The following is a 22,090-nucleotide window of genomic DNA, read 5'->3' as shown; positions in this document are numbered from 1 at the left end:
CTCTCCCTCTCTCTCTCCCTCTCAGTCTCTCTCACCCCTCCCTCTCTTGCTCTCTCTCTCTCTCTCTCTCTCTCTCATGTTCTGTGTTTGGATCACTCGCCTCCGCTCCCCTTTCAGGATTCCAGCTCCAGTGTTTGACAGCATCCACACAGATACCAACGAGAAGGTGATGGATTATCTGTGAACGTACACATGCATGTACAGTTATGCATGTGCGTCCGCCTGCTGTTTGAGACAGAGGAACGGGTCGAGATGAAAGGAAGTGACCCGGAGTGCCCTGTGCCTCCCGGCTCAGCCTGCAATCCCAGCTCCACCCAGTGCATTCCCTCGCTGGGCAGACAAATTAAAAACGACGTGTGGATGGGGGAACATCACACACAACGCCCAAAGGAAACCCCTTTTCCTGACATGTCTGCTCATCGCCAACACGCATTAAAAAGCACATACGCCCATTCAAGAGCGCACACACACACACACAGAAACATGCCCGTGGATTCTCCACTAGGAAATATCCCTGTGACATTCACAGGAAAAGGATTTCCCAGAGGTCCAATCAGTTTTCACTGAGAAGACGGTGAGACGGTGCAGTGCTTGATTGTTCAAAGTCCTGCTGGTAAAGTCAACGTCATGCAATCAGCTGAATTAACTTAATATACATGTGTGGCGTGTGTTTACGTAAGGTAGGACTGGGAAATTAAATTATCACCAAAAAGGGATTATGATGACATGATCACTGCAACCTCCAAACCCAAAGTTAACTGATAAAGCAAAATTCCTTATAATGCAAATTCCTTACTTGACCCTGCGTGACCCAACACTTTCAAGACAAGGGTCAAATGTGATCCGTCTCCAGACTCTTTGTCTGATCAATGCTGGGTTATTGATTCCTGACGTCCTTGTGTAACGCGTTTATGCTGGAGATAAAAAAAGCTGCTGACTTTAATCTGGAGGACAATACAAAAGCACTTTAGGTATAATGTGTTTTATTGACAGGGTTTCATTACTGTTGTGAGGCAGCATCTTAACAGTTCTGATTAGCACATGACCTCATGTTTGAGGGTTGTTTTTTAATGTTAGGTGTTTTCAACAAATATTCTTGTGTTAGGTTCTGGGGTTTGTTTGTAGCCTTGTTATGTTGCTAGGATACAGAATGTCACCGAGTGTGTTTATAAAGACTCTGAAAGTTAATCAGCCGTGTGAGTGCTTGAATAGTCGTTTTCGACCTGCATGACTTCCTGAAGGCTGCATTAACGTGTGGTGCTGCCACAGAGGAAATGCACTAATGAAGAGTGAAAACGAGTCGTTCGCATCTCAAGATATGGACGGAATAAAAGAGAAAAAGGATTATGTGTTTAACAGATGACGGGCTCAAAAAGACTGAAGTAGGAAACACGTGGTCGGTCTGAGAGAATAATTGGTGATGAGAGGTTAATCAACTCAGAAACAGTTGCTTGTGGTGGCTGCTGGGAAAGGAAGTCAAATCAACGCTTGACCCAATAAATATTGTGAAAAGCATGCAGCCAAACGCTCTTACATTGTTACATGGTTATGGGAGGGTGACAAAAATGCAGTTCAAACCCATTCACTGTGACTGCTGTTATAGCCATTGTTAACATTTTTGCACTCAGAAAACGTGACGGGTCGCTTGAGGCGTATTTCCTTCACTTTTTTTTAGTCTGAAAGTAAAGTATGTGAATAAAATGTTTTTTTTTATTCACATTAAAGTTTTTCTAAATAATATAATGGTCTAAAATCATGTTGCAATGCATTTTCTCCAACTACCAAATCTAGACGATATTCTCAGTTGGTTGAAATAACACTTGGTAAGCAAACAAAACACAGTCACACACCTCATCTCCTTATTATCGTCTTCAAACTCAAACTCGATAATAAATGAAAGAAAAGAACATTTTCTTTCATCATGTAACTTTAAAGTCTCAAGCTTAAACTCTGTTGACCTGGTAACAAGTTAAGAGCCGAGTGTGGACGAGTCAGAGGAGCGTCGCCTCCTAACTGCAGTCAAAGCTGATGCATTAGGTGTAAAACTTTGTTATTCTTCACCTGCTCAGTCTTTTACAATAATCATCTAGAAACCACCTCATCTGTAGGAGAGCACCTGACTGTTTCACATCCATCATCAGTCCAGGCAGGAGACAGCAATTATGGAGACTGGAGACACACCAGGCTATTCCAAACACAATGGCTGATGCAGCACCAGAGCCAGCAGGTACAAAACAAGCTTAATGAACAACATGCACTCGTTTTGCATACACTGGTATTTTTATGGACGTCCTGCTCCATTAAAAGTACCACATTCATATAAAAACAAAACTCTGTGTCTCATAGCCTATAAAGGAGGAACCAAAACCACCATCCATGCTTGGTAACACTGGTATAAATACTCACACACACAAACTGGATCCATTAATATGCCAAACAGTGGAGAAAAGGCGGAGTCACAATACGATTTGACATCATTCTCTGGGGACAGAAGACAGATGACACCGAGACACGGGCGGTAATGCTTGGGCACATTCCTGAGCGAACCCTGGGGATGCATCCATTAGGGCGGCTTTTAGAGAGAACCACCTTATCTCCTCACTGCCTCCCTCTTTCTTTTCCTGTGCAGCATCACAGAGAGGTTTGCATCCCTTCAAACTGGCTCTGGCTCCCTCTCTGGGGATATATGCCCATGCACGAAACCCGGGAGGAATCCTTGAGAATGGGCTACACTCATGCTCTAAAGTTACCTCTGTATTTTCCATCACTGCCTGATAAATCACAGACTGACACAAGACTGAGTGCTTGCTATAAACATAATGCGTCCTTAAATCAAGAGTGGGAAAAAGAATTGGCTCATCTGTCGTCCGCGAGGTTTGTTTTTACTCGTCTTGGACAACATGCAGTTTAGGGGGAAAAAAGCAAGTCGGAGGTTAGACGCTCATGTGCAACTCGACATTGTCACTGTGTTCATGCCAAGCAGATGACCGCACATCATGGCCTCTCCAGACTTGGTTTTGGTGAACTGCCCCATGGGTAAGTCCTTTTTCACGTCACAGTAAATCATACAGATGGCAGATGTCATGACGGTAAACTGGCTGCAGAGTATGAAGAGTGAGGCTGACAGTGCAGGTAGGGGGTGCTTTCCGTTTTCACACAGTTGGGCACACATGAAATGACATGTAGCTCCAGACTGCCTCGCAGGCACTTGTCACTCAGCCGGGCGAAGCTTGCTGAGCAGCTCTTCAAACCCTCCCTTATCCACTGAGAAGGGGATTAAAGAGTCCATTGAGGCATTTTTCTTCAAAAACAAAGATTTATCCCCACAGTAACAAGTGCAGGAACAATCACAGCGTGGTTTACACACGCTAGAATTAGTCAAGGGGAGCTGAGAAAAAGGAACTTGGCACTTGTTGCGAGAGTGGGACAAAAGTTGAATGAAAAACTGGACTAAAAAGAACTGGGTCACCCAAGGTGGTCTCCATCGAGCCCATGAACTATGCATTGTCCTTCAGACATCTCATATATGGAGGCAGTCGACATGATAACTGACAAAGAAGAAGGTGGAGGAGCTGTAAAGACGCTTTAAAGGTCCAGATATTGGCATCTGAAGCCGTCTCCAGTGTTGTGACTAAAATGAAGTGGTCCTCCTTCAAACCAGCAGCTGCCAGAGCTAACATGGCAAACAGTCATGTTTTACGACATGTTGTTCCATACTGTATTATTTAGGGTTTCTTTTGAGCAGGGAGCTCTCATTTAAGTTTGTTTTGTTTAAGCAAGGAATTCCTTGTGACAGCACTTTGCACACAACCATTCCTTTCACGCCCGCACAGAGATAAATTGCCAGTGAGAAAAACACTGCCACTGCACAAAGGCTGAACGCTTGACAGCATCAACATGAGCGCACACTTTAATACATGCTCTAATTGTATGTTAGCTATAAATCATGATAGCGGGGGAATGCTATACTATCCATTTTTCAAAAGCATGCAGGAAAAAAAAAAACCCACATAACTGAAAGACAGTAAGGCCATAAACCATGAATCTAGTTTTTGTCACTGTGCTGTTATGGTGACATTCTTTCCTATCTCGGTGATTTACCATTTCCTTTATGCATTCTTACTTTCTGCTTCCATTTGTCTCCATCACCATCCCTCTGTCTTCTCCTCTGTTTTCAGTCTTAACTCTGAGTAAACAAGAGTTTTAACAGGATTACCCGTCATTTGAGCTGAGCACTGAGTGTTTTTGGGTGTGTTGTAAAAGTATTAGGCATCTAAAAGGCTCTTTTGTCCAAGCGGCAGACTGGACAGGGTCAGAGGTCACCCATTTGACTGCTCCCACAGTACCTCTGCTGTCTGCCTGAAAATGTGCCAACTAAATGCTGTCATTTTTGGACAATAGTGCAGCTTTCTGCTGACTGACTCATGACAGCTTCATCATTTTAACCAATGATGCAATGGCCCCGATCTTTGGCTATGAAGGCCATCACTATTAGACTTTGAATAATTTATTCTCATGTTGAAATACAGTGCTGCTCTGCTCTGCCATGACACCTTCAGATCTTTAAAATGGGAAATGCAAAGACGAGTAAGGGGCAAATGATAAAAGACATGGTCCAATTCAAAAGCAAGGTTTACATCTTCCAGTTGTTGTTATACTGACGACATGGGGAGTGTAACTTCAGCTGTGTCCGACTGACATTACAATTTATCACCGCTTCCATCCCATCATTCCAAAGAACCTCCGCAAGAGCAGTGATCCTCTCAGACCTGATGTTTCAGAGCTAAATACAGACCAAAGATTCACCGACTGAACTTCTCCAGGTGTAATGATGCGTCTTCTTCAAAATCTATTCCAATAGATGTAAATCAAGTTTTTACATCCCTCAAAAGCATTGCACATGGCCATGCATGCACACTCACACACACATGGCCATGGCTTTCTTAGTGTCTCCATGGAAACATCTGGGAGTCATCTGTTGTGCAAAAGGAGGCCCCCTGTGAACAGGTGTGTGTCTGCATCCTTGGCCTTTTGGCCCCTTTCTTGACCCATGACCTTTCGTCATGGGTGGGGAACTCTTTGAACCCGGTGGCCTCGGTGGACAGAGACAGTGCTGAGTCTGAAGAGCCAAGGTCATGTTACTCTAGACTGAGGGTAGCAGTGATCAGCGTGTGTTTGTTGTTCACCACAGCAGGAAATTGCAGGTTGGAGCTTCAAACTCACACACTTCTCAACTTCTGATTTTCTAATGCCCATGGCCAAAGAGGTATGAGCTACATAAACAAAGCACAGTTGTCATTTTGAATTAGTGAGACGCTGTGACAGCAACGGCAACAACTGACCAAATCTTTCAAGCCACCGTGACACACGCACAAAATCCTCACTTGCAAGATTTTATCACAAACCAGAGGAAGTGGGTTAGCTAAAAATAGCCCTCCAATTTTGTTCTTAAACCGTTTGGACTGGCTCGACCATAATGGGTCCAACGAACACAGTCAAAGCCACTATTTATTGTGAGCGACATGGCTGAAAATAAATCCCAAACTGCCTTCTTTTTTACCACTTTGATCTCACTCCCCCTCTCTCTCTATTCCGTGGTAGATGTAATGATTGGAATGATGAGCTGCTTGGGTGTTGAACTGTACTGCACTGGAACCATTTCATGAGCTCTCCAGAGATGACAGAAAAATAACAAACACTTCCTGTTTATTTCAATAGTGGGTCAGAACACTCTGTCCTGAGCCACCGCTCATTCCAAACTACCAACACGTCTGTGTGGTAAGAAGCACGCATCATTCCCAATATCAGAAAGGGGAGAAGAGCTAATATCATATTGACACCCAAGTAACAGCCAGACATTGAGCATCACTCAAGCACACAAAGAATTATTTGGTGGGAAGAATCAGACGTCCAATTACACCGCTTTACTCTCCCCTAATTTTAATAGCTACATACCACATCCTGCTCCCCAGCTGAGACGGGGCTCCCTAAAAGTTATTCTGCAGTGAACCGTCACATGGATTATGCTCTTATCCACTGGGTCAACATGTTTCCTGAGTGGCTTCAGAGGAACACACCGATCAAGAGGCAGAGCTTCAGGGCTGAGTCAGGACTACATCACTGCTCTGCCCATGTCTACAGGAAGCCGCGAGCTCAGACCAAGCGAGACCGATAAGAACCCAGTCTTAATTGTCACTTCATTCTTTCCCGTCAATGTCACAGGGCACAAAAAAACTAAATCACAGAGGCAGAGGAAACTGTCCATGTCTACCATCTGTTGGATGAACAATTACACAAGAATACTATTACATAAGAAAAGACAATACCTTAGACATAGTAGACATTAAAAACACATTATTATAACCGATGGCCGACCTTTGAAAATAAGGTGTTTTTAAAGTGAAGCTCTAGCGTGCTGTGAGGTTTAGGTGTGTTTTAGGTGTGTTAATATGCCAAAGCGTGAGTGAAAGGCATACATGTACCCGCACACGCTGTGTGAGAGGCAGCTATAGCATCACGCTGTGTGGAGGGGATGCTGGGGCAACAGGGGCGCAGGGGAGCGTTGCTGAGGCAGCCATTGTGCACCGATTACCCACACGAGAGGTAAATGATGGTGTTGATTAAAGCCAGCTGAGCCCAGGGCAGGCTCCTGGAGCGGCAGCCACACGTGCCACTGAAATCCATCTGGCTTCTTTATGACACACACACACACACACACACACACACACACACACCGACAAGACGGTCCCACACACTTGGACAGACATGGACACAGGCACACCTGAAAAGCTTCTGAAATCCAGCTCACAAACGGGGCTCTGCGCTTAGCGACGGATGTTTGAGCAAATATCTCATCAGCCAATCACATAGAAGCAGAGATTCACTGCATTCAGACTTGGAGAAATGATAAAGACGATCTGAGAAACTGCTGATCTGCTGAGATGTTCATACATAACATCTCTAGAGTAACAGAGGAGTCTGAAATAGATCCATATTTTCTGTCCTGACGTCAGAGGAGACTGGATCAAAAACGACAGAAAGGCACCAATAACTCACACAACTCTTGTTACGATCATAACGATCACTTATTACGACGACTATCACTCAACACACAACACATCAAACCTTGAAGCAGATGAACGACAGCAGCAGTGGCTGCAGGCCGGCTGATTACTCAAAAAAGTGTCATACCATGTTTGTATGGTTTCAATTTCAGTAGAAAATAAACACGGTCTGTAAACACGTTAGAAACTTGTCAAATACGTTAATATGTGCTCTTGGAAACGTGTTAGACAACACTCTTCAAACTTCAGACCACAGACCTCAAGGCCTTCGAGGAGAAACAAAGTGTCTTCGTTCATCTGCTCCACGTTTGTATTGGATGTCAAATAAGATAGTTCAACCTCTACTGAACTCAGTGAGCCCTGTATCCTCAAGGACAGTCTAACTGCAGTCATGTGTAGCATCCAAAACTACAGACATTATTCAGTTACTATATACAGTATTTAATTTAATGTGGTGCAGATGTTTCCTTACTCATTCTTAAAAAAATGCTTAGCACTACATGAACGTGTGTGCAGGTAATGGGCAAAGAACAGTCTTCCCTCAGTGAGCAGCTGCTGAGTTTGTGAATCTTAAATAGGATAAAAACCTGCTCAGAAAATGTCAAAAAAACAAACAAACTTTGACCTCAGTCGTACAAATCTGGTTTAATCACATCTGCTCCGGCGGTGCACACAATCAACACACATTGTTCTGATTACACGCTATTTAAGTTAAACGGTCAGGTCGGGCCTCGAAATTGTTGTCCCATTGCTTGCTGCAACAAATATGTGGGTCAGCATTTTTTTCCCCTGCAGCTTTTCCTCTCCCTGCATCTTAGTTTCCTTCCTAGAACAATGAGTCTGACTTTTTTTTCACCTCCCGAGACAGGAGAGACTTTAGTGAGATCTGGCATTATTATGACCACGACGGTCACTGTGGTGCACAGAGACTGCCGCCCTGCAAGATGCATGGCAAGATATGAGAGAACTCACTGACCCTCGGTTCACAGCATTCATCCCATTCACTTCAACACCGCCCACAGCAACCACATCAATATACATGAGCATCGATTGAAGGAAGAAGGGAGCAGATCAATGAAAGAACAGCAACTTCATGATGTCAACAGCCTCGTCTTTGAGGGACAATATTCTCTGGGGAAATCAAAGTGGCTTCCTCAGCTTTGGCCTACTGTTCCACTTTCACAGGACACACCTGTGAGAGGTGTCACCCAGTGTTCATCGGAACTCTAATACCACTGCTAAAAATAAACAACAGTAACTGCCCTGACAATTGATATACTACTTCTGAGTGGAAGAGAAATCGAATGAAAAGAAAGAAGGGGAAGATAAGTCCGGGAAATGTACTGCACACTACTGACCAGTAGCCAAAAGCAGGAGACAGATTTATGACCAGCATCTGTTTTAATACTTTGTCAAACTGTGTTCTAAGTGAGTTTGCATTGTATGTGTTTTTTCAAATGTATGCAGGACTCAAATGAATCGCAGCAGGGATTCTTTCCTCCACTCAGTTTCATGAGCCAGGACAGCAGAGCCCTTTCCTCTTCCTCAGGCTCTTGGAAGGAATGTCAGGAAGGCAAGGTTAAGACGGGTAAGGGTGTGTGTGTGTGTGTGTGTGTGTGTGACCATTTTCATTCACACGTGCTATACTTCAGTGTGTGTGCATGTCGTGTGAGGTCCAAAGGTCTGACACCAAAAAGAAAGAAGGCTTAGTATAATACTGTAAGTAGGGATGTTCACTGATTTCTGCAATGCATCATACGCTGATGTTTCCATCGCACCACTGCTCCTTATTTCAGCGTCTTTCTTGTTTGCATTCAGCCACTAATTGCAAAAAAAGTGCAGATTGCTCATAACTCAACAATTTCGTTTCTCACTGGCTAAAAAGGTGGAAAACGGAGCCGAGAGAAAGTTCATGTGGTTCCTGCTCCACTGCTGAGGGACACGGACGCAACATCCAAAGAGTGCGAGATAAAGAATGTGCTAGATTTCCTGCCTTCATGGCACAGAGCTCCCCGAGCATTGCCCAGTTTATGTGCTGCGGACTGTCGCCAAGACAACCTGGCAGCAAATCATGGTGCAGCACAAGAGAGGTGGAGATCCAAGAAAGAGAGAGACAGGGAGGAGGACGTGAAGCACAGAAGAAAGCCTGGAGCAATTTGTGAAAAAAATGAAAAATAAATTAGGCAAAATGAATCATACAAGATCCTTTGAAATAATCATGCTTTCATCTTTAAATTTTGGAGCTCCATCACACTTTCTCTGCACTGCAGATTGCTCTGAGTGCCTCAGCAGTGGTTAAGCTCAAGTTTAATTGACTTAACAGGAGCGCTTATACACCTACTCAACTCCTTTGGAAAATCTCATTTAATTATCATTGACTAATTGGATTCGAGTCATTATTCCCAGAATATTTTCATCAAGGCTTTCAAGTTTAAGTTGCAGCTCAATTTTCTTCACTATTAACCAAACCCACTTCTTCTAGTTGATCTCTGTGCCATTGTAATAGCACCAATTACTTATGGATTTTGTTTGTCAGTGCAGCAGCGTGGAGGGTGGTCATGAGTGCATGGGTACGTTTGCATCAGTTATGCGACTCCAGTCTTTCTAAAGCCTCTAATCCACCTCCCACTGCTACCATCGATCCCAGTAGATGTGGCCACAGGCATGGCTTTACCCTGGGAGTGTAACTGCCACGGTGTTGCCCCTTTCCCCTAATGATCACAGTATCTTTCAGCCTCCTCAGGCTACATGGCACAGCTAAATCATCTGGACAATGTGCCAGCAGGGGGTAATGAACTGTGATGATGGAATGAGACTCCACTTTAAAAAGCCATTTTCAAGATGGAATGCTGTCGGAAGAAATATTACAGGCTCTGATACTGCGTGGAAATGAACAGTGCAAGCAAACTGTTGAAGAGAAGGAGACTGCCAATTTCTGCATTCTGCATTTGCCAGACGGAGTCAGATGGATTTGACATTTACACACCAATCAGTGGTTCATGGGTTTTCTCTCTCTCTCCATTTCTGCTTTGCTGAGAGGGTGAACCTATCAACACGTGTGTCTCTGTATCCCTGTGACAAGAAGGCACCCATAACCTTTAACTGTACGTCAGGAATGGTCACAGAAACCACAGCAAACAGCACAAAAGCACATAACTACTTAACCATACTAGCAAATAACTTCAAGTATGGAGTAAAACTCTAAATGACTTGGTGAATAAGTCTAATGAGTGATTGGAAAGGACTTCTATCACATGCCATCTGGAAAAGTGAGTGATTATACAGTGCTTAAAATAAAAAAGGAAGCTGAACCCCGCTTGATTTTTCCAACCCACAATATCAAAGTTGCACGTTTTGCCGCGACATATAAACACAAACAACCACCGCACACACAATGCACACATATACAGACACTGCCCAAACAGAACCTGCTCTGTATGGTTGCTAGGGAATGATGGGGTCATCCGAGTTTCCCCTGCTGGCTCCTGTGATTTGTTTACCCCCACACTTCCTGAATGCTGATGGCAGATAGTCTCCTGGTTTATACACGTGGAAGACGAAGAAGAAAAACAGCACTGTGCTACGAGAGGCTACTGTACAGTGCAAAGGAAAATGAGGAGGAGGAGGAGGATCTGGAGGGGGGTCAATATTTTAGTAACCAGGGAAACGGCACTAAGGGAGTCACCTGGTGTCCACATGTGATATATACCACAGGAGAGGGATGGGGCGTATGTCAAAGGAGGTCAACGACTGTTTTAACAGGCTTCCTCGCCAAAGAAAAGCTAAGATCTACATGAGAACCTGTGTTTTACATCAGTATTGATCAGGGGAAGCACACAAAGAGAGTTTCTTCTTCTTCTTCTTTGACAACCATAAACAATCTAAAAATACCAAAGAGCAGGTCAAGAGTCACTGTTAAAGACAAATGTAGCAAAGACAAAAGTAGAGCGAGAGGAATGTGGCTCCGATAATGCTCACAGATGATGGAGAGCAACTGCAGACGCTAAATCTGGGAAAGGGGACACAGTTTGTAATGCAGTACAAATAAACGCCTTGCCTTTCAACAGTGCATTTGAAGTTCACTGCCGGTGCAGACCTGTGCGAGATCAATCTCCCTCTCTGGAGGGATAAAAGCAAAAGGCCCCACTTCACCAAGCCTCTCCAGAGACAGGCCCCTATTCATACGGCCACTGAATGCTTCAGTTGTTGCCAACCTGTCACTTGGTGAAAAGGAGTTTTTGAAAAGAAGTGACCAGGGAAGAAGGATGTATGGCTCAGGTACAACGGTCAGATGTGTTTATCTGTTACGTTGCCATTTGTCATCACTCCTGATTCTCTCAGTTCCAACAGAATGTTGCAGTTCGGTCAGATGATTCATTAAAGGTCTGCAGAGGACAGTAAAAGTGCCAGTCACAGCCTTCTATTCTACTTACGAGCTTTAAACTGCACCATGAAGTCATGACACGATTGCAAAGAAATGCATGAGAAGCTACAGAGGCGGCCATATTTTGTTATCCAAAAAGTCTTGGCAAGAGTTATGATGGTGTTGAGCCCACAAAGTTTAATAGCCTTTAAAACAAAGCAAGATCACTCCTGAAATCCAGTCTGATATTGCATGTATACACAACCTTTAATGTCAAGTCATTTATGATCAAAAAGGCTTCCAGAAACCACACAGGTGATGAGAGGACGAAGATAGATTGATGGATTATAGATGAAAACCTGGTCACTTAAATATTTTTGACCCCTCCATGCACGGACAAAATTGCAACGTCTCATCAACATACAGCCAATAATCCAGTATGACCAGTAAAGGTTGTTTATATTACAAATATTAACAAAAGAGCATGACATCACTTCTCTGTGAAAGCTCCTTTGGCAGCGGTTAAAGCTCAGAGTCGTCTTGGGCAAGTGTACAAACTCTGTGCACCTCCATTCAAGCAGTTTAGCCCATTCTTCCAGGCAGATCCTCTCAAGTGCAGAGTCTGTGAGCTGCTATCCAGTGTCGTTTTGGCTGAGGGTCATCGTTGTATAGCCTCAGGTTACATGCATTCTGGATCAGGCTGTGTTCACTCTGCTCCGTCTCCCTGTCCCTGACAATCAGAAGCTCCCTCACAGCTTCATTCTCTAAACACCAGAGCTCTGCCAGAGTTCTGCCAAAGAGAGCACAGGTCTGCTTTGGTTTTTTTGATCATCGGCTCCGAGCAGGTCGTCATATGCCTTGTTCTCAAGGTGTTGTTAGTCTTGGTGTACGAGCCCAGTTGGCATTTGTAATGCATTACTGCCTTCTTCTCTTTCATTCGTCTCTTCTTCTCTTTCCAAATATCCCTCCAATTTGTTCTTTGACAATTTTCCATCTAATCGATCAACCATAATGGCTTGATTGATGAAGGCTGTTGAGATGGTCCTTCTTTTTGGCATGTTCTCCAATTTCTGCAGACAACTGTTGAAGCTCTCTGTCCTGGGGACCGTCCACACGACAGTAAGTCGTATAAAGTTTTTTTTTATTGTATCTGCATTTCATTTACACTGAAACAGCGTTTTGGGAGATTAGATTAGGAAAACAGTAGTGAAAACAATGATGTCATAATCCCATCTCTCTCTTGCATTGCTGTTGCCTATGTTCATTGTTCATTTCATCTTCCTCTTCTTGGGATCGTTTGGTCTATTTACTTTACGATAACCAATTTTCTTTCCATTGCCCCGCTGGCTTTCTTCATTGTGTCTCCGTTTCTGTGATTGCATACATAGTCATTTATACTTTAGCTTTATGTAATAAATTGTAGCGCACATGCCGGATGTGCATGCTCAAGCAGCACTACAGCGCCACACATAGGCCTGGAGTGTGTATTACAGTGTTTAAAGTCATTTGGGGGGTTTCATATAGATGAAGACACTCTTTCAGTATATTCAGCTTTGAAGAAAAATCAAGATCCATGTCTTCATATCACCTGTATTGATGTTGGAGTGTTTGCCACAGGTCAATGTACTGTAATTATTAACGATCTTCCTATTCCTTTTTTACAAAAGATCAACTGTGTGACAAGAGGATTGGGACGCAAACACAGGGCAGAGGGATTTTGCTACCACTAGGGGTTGCTGGCAGGAAAGGGGCCCCAGAACAGTGGTGGGGCTCAGCCTCTGAGAGCCTGGAGGACCCCAAGGGAAAAGTCAGTCCAGAGAGCGGGGGACTCTCACGGACAGCTGAGAAACTTTCCCACAATCAAACACACAAACAGAGCTGCACAGGGCAGCAGAAAAAGACCCCTTTCCACCAAGGAGATGGAGGGAGGGAAAGAGGAAGAAGATCTGATGTTACAATAACAGACCCAAAGAAGTAAATGCTATGCCATATCTTAAGTGAATGCACTCTATTGACAAACAGTGCTCTTCCATGTTTAACCCAGGAGTAACCTTCAGTAAACTTTTAGAAACCACCACCAAATCATTTGGCCAGACCCACACAGTTCACTGGTAAATGACCTCATTAAGGTAATCTGTTTTCAGCACAATCCACCACTACAAATACCATCTGCTACGCATTAAACAGGGTGTCAGGCCACTGAGGACATCTGGATTGTTAGCGTCGAGGAGTTTAGTGTCATTTACAAAAGATTTAATCCAAAAAATGCAAGATAAAAACTCAAGAGCTGACAATCGGAGCCAAACGATTTGTCATTCGTTTGACTTGGCCATAAGACTGCAGACACTGCATGCCACTCAACACCTACCCCAAAAGGTCAAGATAATTCAATCTAAAGCACTGACGAGCTCTTTGTAAACAAAATCTATTTCTTAGATGAACAGCTGGGCCGTTGAATAAGGTCAGGGTTCAAAGATCACCACAGTTAATGATACGTGGAGTGTATTTGCAAGACAAATATTGGTCTGATTAAGAACTACATCTACTTTTTTTACACTAAAAACCAGAACTTCATACTCTAGCACCCTCCAACCTTTGAGGATACTCTTGGTTGGTCCAAAAGCAGGACCCCAAGTCCTCAATCACATATCTTACTGTCTGTGACCTAAACCAAACTCACAGTCTTTTGCAATGTGACTGACGTCCCTCTATTGGAAATCTAAAGGTTACATCCTGAGAAAATGTGGCATGCGAGCCTCCTTTCGAGTGGGTCGGCAAAAGTCTTCAAACTTCCTTTTATAGAAGTAACCCCCTGAGCTGGATATCATTGCCATTATAAATAAGAAGCTGGAATGCAGAAGGGGAAAAAAATAAACATCCAAGCTGCTCCTTTATCTACACCCAGCTGTGCAGTTCAGAGGCCAATCCTCGCAGATGATGTCACACTGGCATTGTTTTACTGTTAAAATAGTGTTTTTCTTGCAGATACACATTCATTCAAAGAAAAGCAAGTAAACGCAGCCCTCAAATTAAAGTCACGTAACTTTCACTAAAAATGCTTTTAAAAAGCTAGATCAAAATGAGTGATTTTAAAGTGAGCTGGCCCAATGAGAACACAGGCATCACTAGGAAATGTTCTACCTACACTGATGCACGTAGGTGGTAATTTGAGGTCCCAAAGTAATAGTCACATTGGTCAGTCATGTCCAGTGGAACAGGCCACATGGTCAAACCGGAACATCTACAAGTTTTTTCAAGCATGCGTATACGAGTGGACCTCAAGGTTTATTTATGGTCTGAGGAGTACCAAGGAGCAGCCAGGGCCAAAAGAGGAGCATCTCCAGGCTCAGCTTTCCAACAGCAAGCTAGAGGGAAAGTGAATGTGAAGTGCGGAGGTGAGAGGAAACCTGCAGCTGAGCGAATACAGGGGACTGACGCACTGGAGATTTGATAAATGCTTCCACATGTGCTCCATGTCCCAAGTGAAAGAGCTGCTTTGTGCTCAGTGAGGTAGCACATGCACAGGTCCACCCCACTCCCCCTCTTCCCTTCCATCTACTGTCAAAACCAAACTTGCCTTTTTTTCTTTTTTTTTTGCCGGTAGCTCATGGTAACACTGGCCAAGAGAACAGGGCAGGAGTAAGGGACTCGGGTGCCCAAACCTCAGCCCTCCATCTTGCAGCCTATTTTGACGCGAGCTAATTGCCTGTGACTACATGGAGACACGGAACCAAAACAATTACTGTATTGTATTAGACGTCTGGGTGATGGAGGAGGGAGGAGGGAGGAGGGGGACACGTTTGGAAACAAGAGAGCGGTATCGGGAGCGAGCTGTTGGGATGTGAAGACATGTTATGATACTCAACCACTTACTTACCCACCAGCGGTACAATCGTGGAAAATAACTCCTCAAGATATTAGAGAGGTAATGTTACGCAAACATCTATTCCCCGTATGTTTAGCCCCGATATTATTGAAGACTCAGATATCAGACTTCATGCATAGTTAACTCAGAAATACCACCTTTACTGCGGCTGGAAGCCCTCCCCTCCACCACAGAATCACAACAATGCACGGTGAGGCGGAGTCAAAAATTGCCTTTTAATAAGAACCAGTGATGGAAACGACGAATCAGGTTGTCAAGGCACAGAGCTACTGTTTCCCCCACAACACAACAATGGCAGGAGTTCCCAATTATTGCACGGCACTAACACAACTTTGCCTTTCTATTCCATAATGAAGGGTCTGGGGTGTGTATGAGGGTTTAATGAACCACATGTGCTGTCTGACATCTGGAGCGAGGATGTGACTGTGTGAGTGAGTGACAACAGGAACAAAGGGGATGGTAGAAGAAGTGTCTTGTACATTATCATCATGTGTTTGATGCTTGTGACTGATGGAACATGCCTCTTGCCACGAGAACGCTTGTATTTTATTCACACGATCCACCAGGAACCGCTTCCACATCAGGTGACCTGGAACTATTGTGTCTGAAAGCATCCGGTGCACGTCCCGAGCACAAAAGCCGATGTGACAGCTCTGCACACATGTTGCTCAAACCACACAATTCTATGAAGAACACAGAAGGTGTGATGCAAGAGCGATACGATCGTCATGTGACTGCGACGAAACGCCAACACGAGTGCATTCAGATTATATCAAAGACGTCTTCGCAGCTGGGTAAAGTTCAGGCTGATGTGATGCAAATGGTTTCGAGCACACCCGGGCATTCCTGCCACGCTGCAGTTCCTCTCCAACAGGACTTATTCATGGCAGAGAACAACCTCACTTCTGTATGGAACAAACAGACCAGAACCCTTTGCAATCACCCATCAGCAATCAGCCATCCTGTACACAAGCCCTAGTCCTGCAGAAGCTGATCTCAGGCCACGACTGCTCTAGAATCCCTCATCCAAGGTGTGTTACTAAGATCTGAATGCATTTATCTACCTTTGCATTCAACATCCAAAACCCTCCCACTCTTTGTCTAGTTCTCCAAAAAGCAATACTTAAGTTATTAAGTATGAATCTGATTCATTGTCTACGTGATGTGCAGGCATTGGACACACACCAAAAAAAAGATCCAAACTCTGCGTGTGTTCTATTTTTAAACCCTTCATTTCAGAGAGTTGGCGCTGCACGTGGTGGTAAAAGAAGGTTGCCCCCAACCCCCCCTCTCTCCTGCAACAACAAATCTGTACACCACTCCACTTTCCCTGATTTTTGACATCAATAAATGGAAGTGACAGTAAAGTGTGGGGTGACTGAGATGAGCATGAGCGACAGGGTGGGTTGGTGGGGGGGTTTTAACAGATGCAACAGTGTGTCTGGGGCAGGATTATACCCTCACACAGCTAATTACTCCCAGACGCCTTCACCCTGTGCCAGAAACTCAGCACAGATACAGTAAGCCAGCGTGCTGCCTGCAGATCCACCGCACGAAGGGAAGAGTGGTCTGCAGCAGAGACTGTCTGTCTGTCTGTCTGTGCTGTGTGTCTGTCTGTCTGTCTGTCTGTCTGTGTGTGTGTGTGTGTGTGCTGTGTGGCCACTCTCTGCATGTTAGTGATGGGTTAAGAGAAGAAAGACAAATGAAGAAGAGCCAAGAGCTGGCAGAACTAAGCACGTTTTATTATGAGAAAGCCATTGGATTGGAATGTTATTGGGCGAAGTTTGATGGAAGTGCTACACACAGATGATGTGAGGATCATTTTTTTAGTCTATTGTTATATGAACGGGTCGCATACTTATTTATGTCTAAATCACAGAACCAGTGGTTTGGTTTAGGGCTCGCTCCATACCGATACCAATATCACAGCTTTGAGTATATACAATACCATTATCAGGGTAATACAGTCTTTTAACAGGATTACACTAATCTGCTTTTCTTTTTTTTATCTTAAAATAAGTCCACATGATCACTGTTCTCAAGATGTTGGTAATGTACAGTATCCAACGTACAGTCGTCTCTCTTTGCAGCCTGTGCTTAGAGAACCATTTATGTGATATTAAGGTTTTAAAATCGTATTAATTTAACCAATATCACCAAAGTTACGCTGCTTCTATGCATCAACACGCGCGACATGCACTCCCTCCCTGCAGCAGGCACAGACCTCCGGCCCACCTGAGGTCCTGCCCACCACACCAGAGGCGAACGCCAACAAAAACATCAGGCCTTGTTGGAAGTCATTAAAACTCTATGTTAGTGGCTGGTGAGGAACAATGGCCCCCGTCTTTGCCCCGCTGGCAGCGCTCTGAAAAAGTCTCAGACTCAGACACAGCAGAACCATGTGTGGCCCGCTCTGCTACCTGGTCGCACACACGCAGCCACCCTGAGCCGAGCGAGGCTTCCAGTCACGCTTCCACCCACAGGCAGACGACCAAGCGTTCTGCACCTTCCGCCCAGTCAGCAGGGGCCCAGCCAAAAGCAGAACACCTCAGCCCAGTGGCCTTGTTACTCTTGGACCCCAGAGTTATTTTTCTTCCCTCTGAACACACACACACACACGCAGACAGGTAGCTGGACAAGGATTATGCAGCATAATCAAAAGAGGGGGACCTTAAAATACCCCGGCCAAATTGCCGGAGCAGCTGCTCTGGTCAGACTTGAGAGTAAACAGGCAAATATCCCCTGTTTTATATTTATGATTTTACATGGCTGAGTCTGTGAAAAGGCTTAAAGCGCATTAACGGCTCACTGGACTGCAGCTCTGCTATAGTGGAAGGCTTTTCAATGAATCCATGCGATGTCTTCCATGAACACACGTCAGGTGGTTCAGTGGGTAAAGTATGTGCTTTTACACTTTGATAATAAATTCCTCTCAGCAGCCTTACATGGACAAATCCTGCGAGCCACTTACTCCCGGAGGATTAGCATGATTAAAATGTTGTTTCTGTTCCAATCCTTTCACCCATAATCATTGGTGTTAGGTTTTTCTTTGCTCCTATTTCTCTGAACTGGAGCCAAACAGTTAAGGATCACTGTGGCTTTACTTGATGCTTCCAAGCAGCACAATCTTGATCCAGAAGGAGAAAATGTAGTGGATGCAAAGTGCTCCTTAGGCAACGCTGGTGAGGAGGAGGAGGAGGAGGAGGAAGAGGGAAGGATTCTGTGCTTAGCGTGGTGCTGTGCTCGTAAAGACTCAACAACTGGCCAAGAGGACCCAACGCTGCATCCCTGCCAGATGTTCAGTAAATAGTGGTTGATGCCTTCCCGTCTTATAAACAGACTCAGCAGCAGCAGCAGCAGCAGCAGCGTGGGTTTTAAGAGCCACGGATGCCCTGAAGAGTACAAGCATTTACCTCAATGCTCCTGATTAAAAATACAGAACGATGTGTTTTATGAGGAAGAAAAACAACCGGGGAACTGACGTGGGAGCTCGAGTCGTTGCAGAGCAGATCCTTTTTTCTGGGATACGAGCAGACACTGGTTTTGTGTTACAGACGTGCTGGTGTCTCAGTGAGAGGCACGACATGCAACGTCGTTCCAGCCAAATTTAGCTCACGAGAACAGAAATACATCTGCCCACATGGCATGTACTGATTCTACTGAGGAGTAGTAGTTGTTTGGTCCAGTCAAGAAAAATGACAATGACCTTAGATGTTTTCTCCACAATCCCAACAAACTGACAGAGAAACCATTTTTCTATTGTTTCCTTGTCAGAGGAGCAAAAAAAGGGAAAATTAATCACTTAAACTACTCATAAATTGACTGTTTGCAGACAACTAACTCCACTTGTCCCGTATATTCCCAATTATGAACATCTTAAATCTCCATTTTATTTTTCTTCAAACTAAATCAAAATATTTGACCAGAGAAAACAGAAAGTCTGTGACTACATCTGAGGAGAAAACTTTACTGTAAAACTGCAATGACTTTGTTTTTCCTTTTTTGTCCCACTGTGGGTAAAGCAGCCACTGTAATGATGACGGAACAGCGCCCTCTTTGGACGGACACACGCACTGACGTCTCTCTCCTGCGCCCAGAAACACACACACACACACACACACACACACAGCGCAGCTCCACAGCAGAGGTCAGATCGTGCGTGAAAACTAAACAAAATCCATCATCATCATCATCATCATCAAACACGCAGGTGTATTATCCGCGTGTCTTCAAATCCCACACGGACGCGCGATGGATGCGCAAAACCGCGCATAAATGACCCATTGCGCATATAATGGCGGTCAATAACACGTTCAATTTGATGCTTAAAGAGCAGAATTAACACATGTTTGTGTTTCTCTTCCATTCACGAGCATTTTACAGACTGTCAGGCTTCAGCTCACGTGCAGGATATTAACTGACATGCAAACAGCACGCGCACATCACGTTCTCCTCTTAAATGTGACAGCACACGTCCACGCGTTATCATCATCATCATCATCATCAACATACAGTCCAGTGTTACAATGACTCCCCTCTGCATCCACGGTCAAAGCTGGGGAGGAAACACGGGTGAGCACCATCACTTCACAGGCTGTGGACTTACCTCCAGGCTTCGTGACGCAGAAACAGTCAGTGCGCGGTGGAGAAGGACAACGATTATAATCCCGGGTCGCAGTCAGGAGGCGAACGAGCACACGGCGTGAGTGCGTGTGTGTGTGGATAAAGACGGAGAGTGTGTGTGTGTGTGTGTGAGAGAGAGAGCGAGAGAGATGGCCCGTGTTGGCTGAACGAGGCTGTTCATTCAGCTGAGTGATAGTGGAGTGAAGGAGCTGACAAGTCAGTCACAACAGCAGCACCACGCCTCCTCCACTCTTAAAGCTACCGCACTCTGTCACTGCGCGCGCGTGTGTGTGAGAGAGACAATAATCATCACTGTGGCGTCATGGACCTGTGATGACCTTTGATATTAATCTTTATTAAAGGAAACCATTGAGTTTGATATAAAGGCCACTGTTGACTTTAGTTCCTTTGAGTTTAACATAGCTTTGATAGTATATTGTTAGACAGACTAGCGCACAGGTGCCAAACTGGCGGCCCACGGGCCATATGTGGCCCCCCAGTCACTTAATATCATGTTATATACTGAAGACATGGCCCGCCGCGACCTCCTCACAATGTAATACTAATATACATGAAATAGACATGTTTTTATGGTGAAGTGTGCATCGTTCTATTTCAATACAAAGACTTTTACTTTGAAATTTTCCACTGAATGAATAACGTTTTTCGGAGCAAAAACAAAACAAAAACTGTTTAAAAATAATTTGTTGGCTTCCCTGTCACTAACTGCCATTTTCATCATGCTTAGTATTTGTCACAGGTGATTCAGATGTGAGTCAGAGTCAACAAAGCTGTTTGCCCAGCACTCTCTCCCTGACGTGGCCTCTCTCACTTGTTGCATGTGTTTTGAATACTTAGCTTTGACAAGAAAGCAGGCGGGAGAGGCTGAGATGTTTAGATCTTATTTTTAAATTCAGAAGCAACTATGGGTCTTCCCACTTCCTGTTCATGTGCGGCACTTCCAGAATTCATTTTCTCCCCTAATCTGTGAACGGACCGAACACTCGTAACGATTGATAACTAATTCCACACCAGTGTAATATTCCAGAGCCTCATACGACGTGTGATGATATTTTTTGGACGGATGAATGAATGAAATAATGAATAATTCAAAGTTGGCAGTATAACGCCGTTTTAATAACACAACTTTATCAACAAATCAGACCACTAACAACACTTAATCTTAAACATAATTAGCTGTGGTTTCATAGTCTAGACACTTCTCTGGTACAGGACACTGTACAGACTCAGGGAAGTCATATCAACTTATGACTGCACTGGTTTCCTACAAGCGATGTTATCTGTCATAGATGTTGTCATGCCTGCTGCTGAAAGCTACACAACTCCTGACAGGAAATGCCAAACAGGAAGTCTCTCACACAAATAATGGCATACTTAAGCAGTGTTTCCATCATGGTAAAGCTCGGTGCGGGTTTGGAGCGGTAAAGCCCTCGGTCAGGCTCTGGTTTCAACTGAGAGCAGTGTTTTGACTTGGTAGGCGGGGCTGTACGGTGCGTCAGCGGCAACGTCAGCGAGATAAATAGCGTGACGAGCAACGTCATCAAATGGAAACAAAACAGACAACAACACAACGGACAACAACTGAGCAGTTGTTGCTTGTATGAGAATAGTTTGTCACCGTTGCTTTTCTGTCGCCCAATCAGCTGACTGTCGTGAGTGTAGCTCCACCCATACCGTACCATTACTTCGGTTGCACAAGGGAAAGGTACTGAAAAAATAGAGTTATATATAATAATTATATAAATTATAATAAAGTTTTCTCAAACATAAAAAGAAGGTCCCGTTGACCCAGCTGCTGATCATTTAATCCTCTGAAGTATGAAGAAACTGTACGACCGGCCGTGTTTTGATCTCCCCACAGAACCAGTAATCCTTCATTAATTGCAAATTCTGGGCATCCACTTTGACCTGGGCTCAAACACGAGCGTCAATACCGATCACGTGTTTCGAGACAGAAACAAGCCCTTGCTGTGATGTGTGTGAGATAATTCCTTTGCCAAAGGTCAGTAAACAGGACTGAGAGTTACACAAGTGACCTGAGATCAACTCTTAAAATCACAATCCCTTATTTGTCTCCAGGAGATGCAGAATCATCACTGCTGGCTGATGTTTGTCAGTTTCTCAGGTTAGTAT

At 44.4% G+C, this 22,090-nt stretch overlaps 1 protein-coding gene across 2 annotated transcripts in view; it reads right to left on the bottom strand.

The window, feature by feature from the left end:
* The window catches only part of daam2 (dishevelled associated activator of morphogenesis 2), an 81,758-nt gene extending 61,545 nt beyond the window's left edge, over nucleotides 1-20,213 (bottom strand). The window contains exon 1 of one of the 2 annotated variants that reach the window (XM_058614735.1): nucleotides 19,920-20,213. The gene's annotated coding sequence lies outside the window, so the exon portion shown is untranslated. The remainder of the gene's footprint in view (nucleotides 1-19,919) is intronic. The other variant, XM_058614733.1, reaches the window with a different exon arrangement.
* Nucleotides 20,214-22,090: the final 1,877 nt, after the last annotated feature.

The sequence above is a fragment of the Solea solea genome, chromosome 18, assembly GCF_958295425.1.
Source record: "Solea solea chromosome 18, fSolSol10.1, whole genome shotgun sequence".
Lineage (NCBI taxonomy): Eukaryota > Metazoa > Chordata > Actinopteri > Pleuronectiformes > Soleidae > Solea > Solea solea.
Note: the sequence above shows the minus strand (reverse complement) of the source record. Positions and strands in the feature narration are given on the sequence as shown.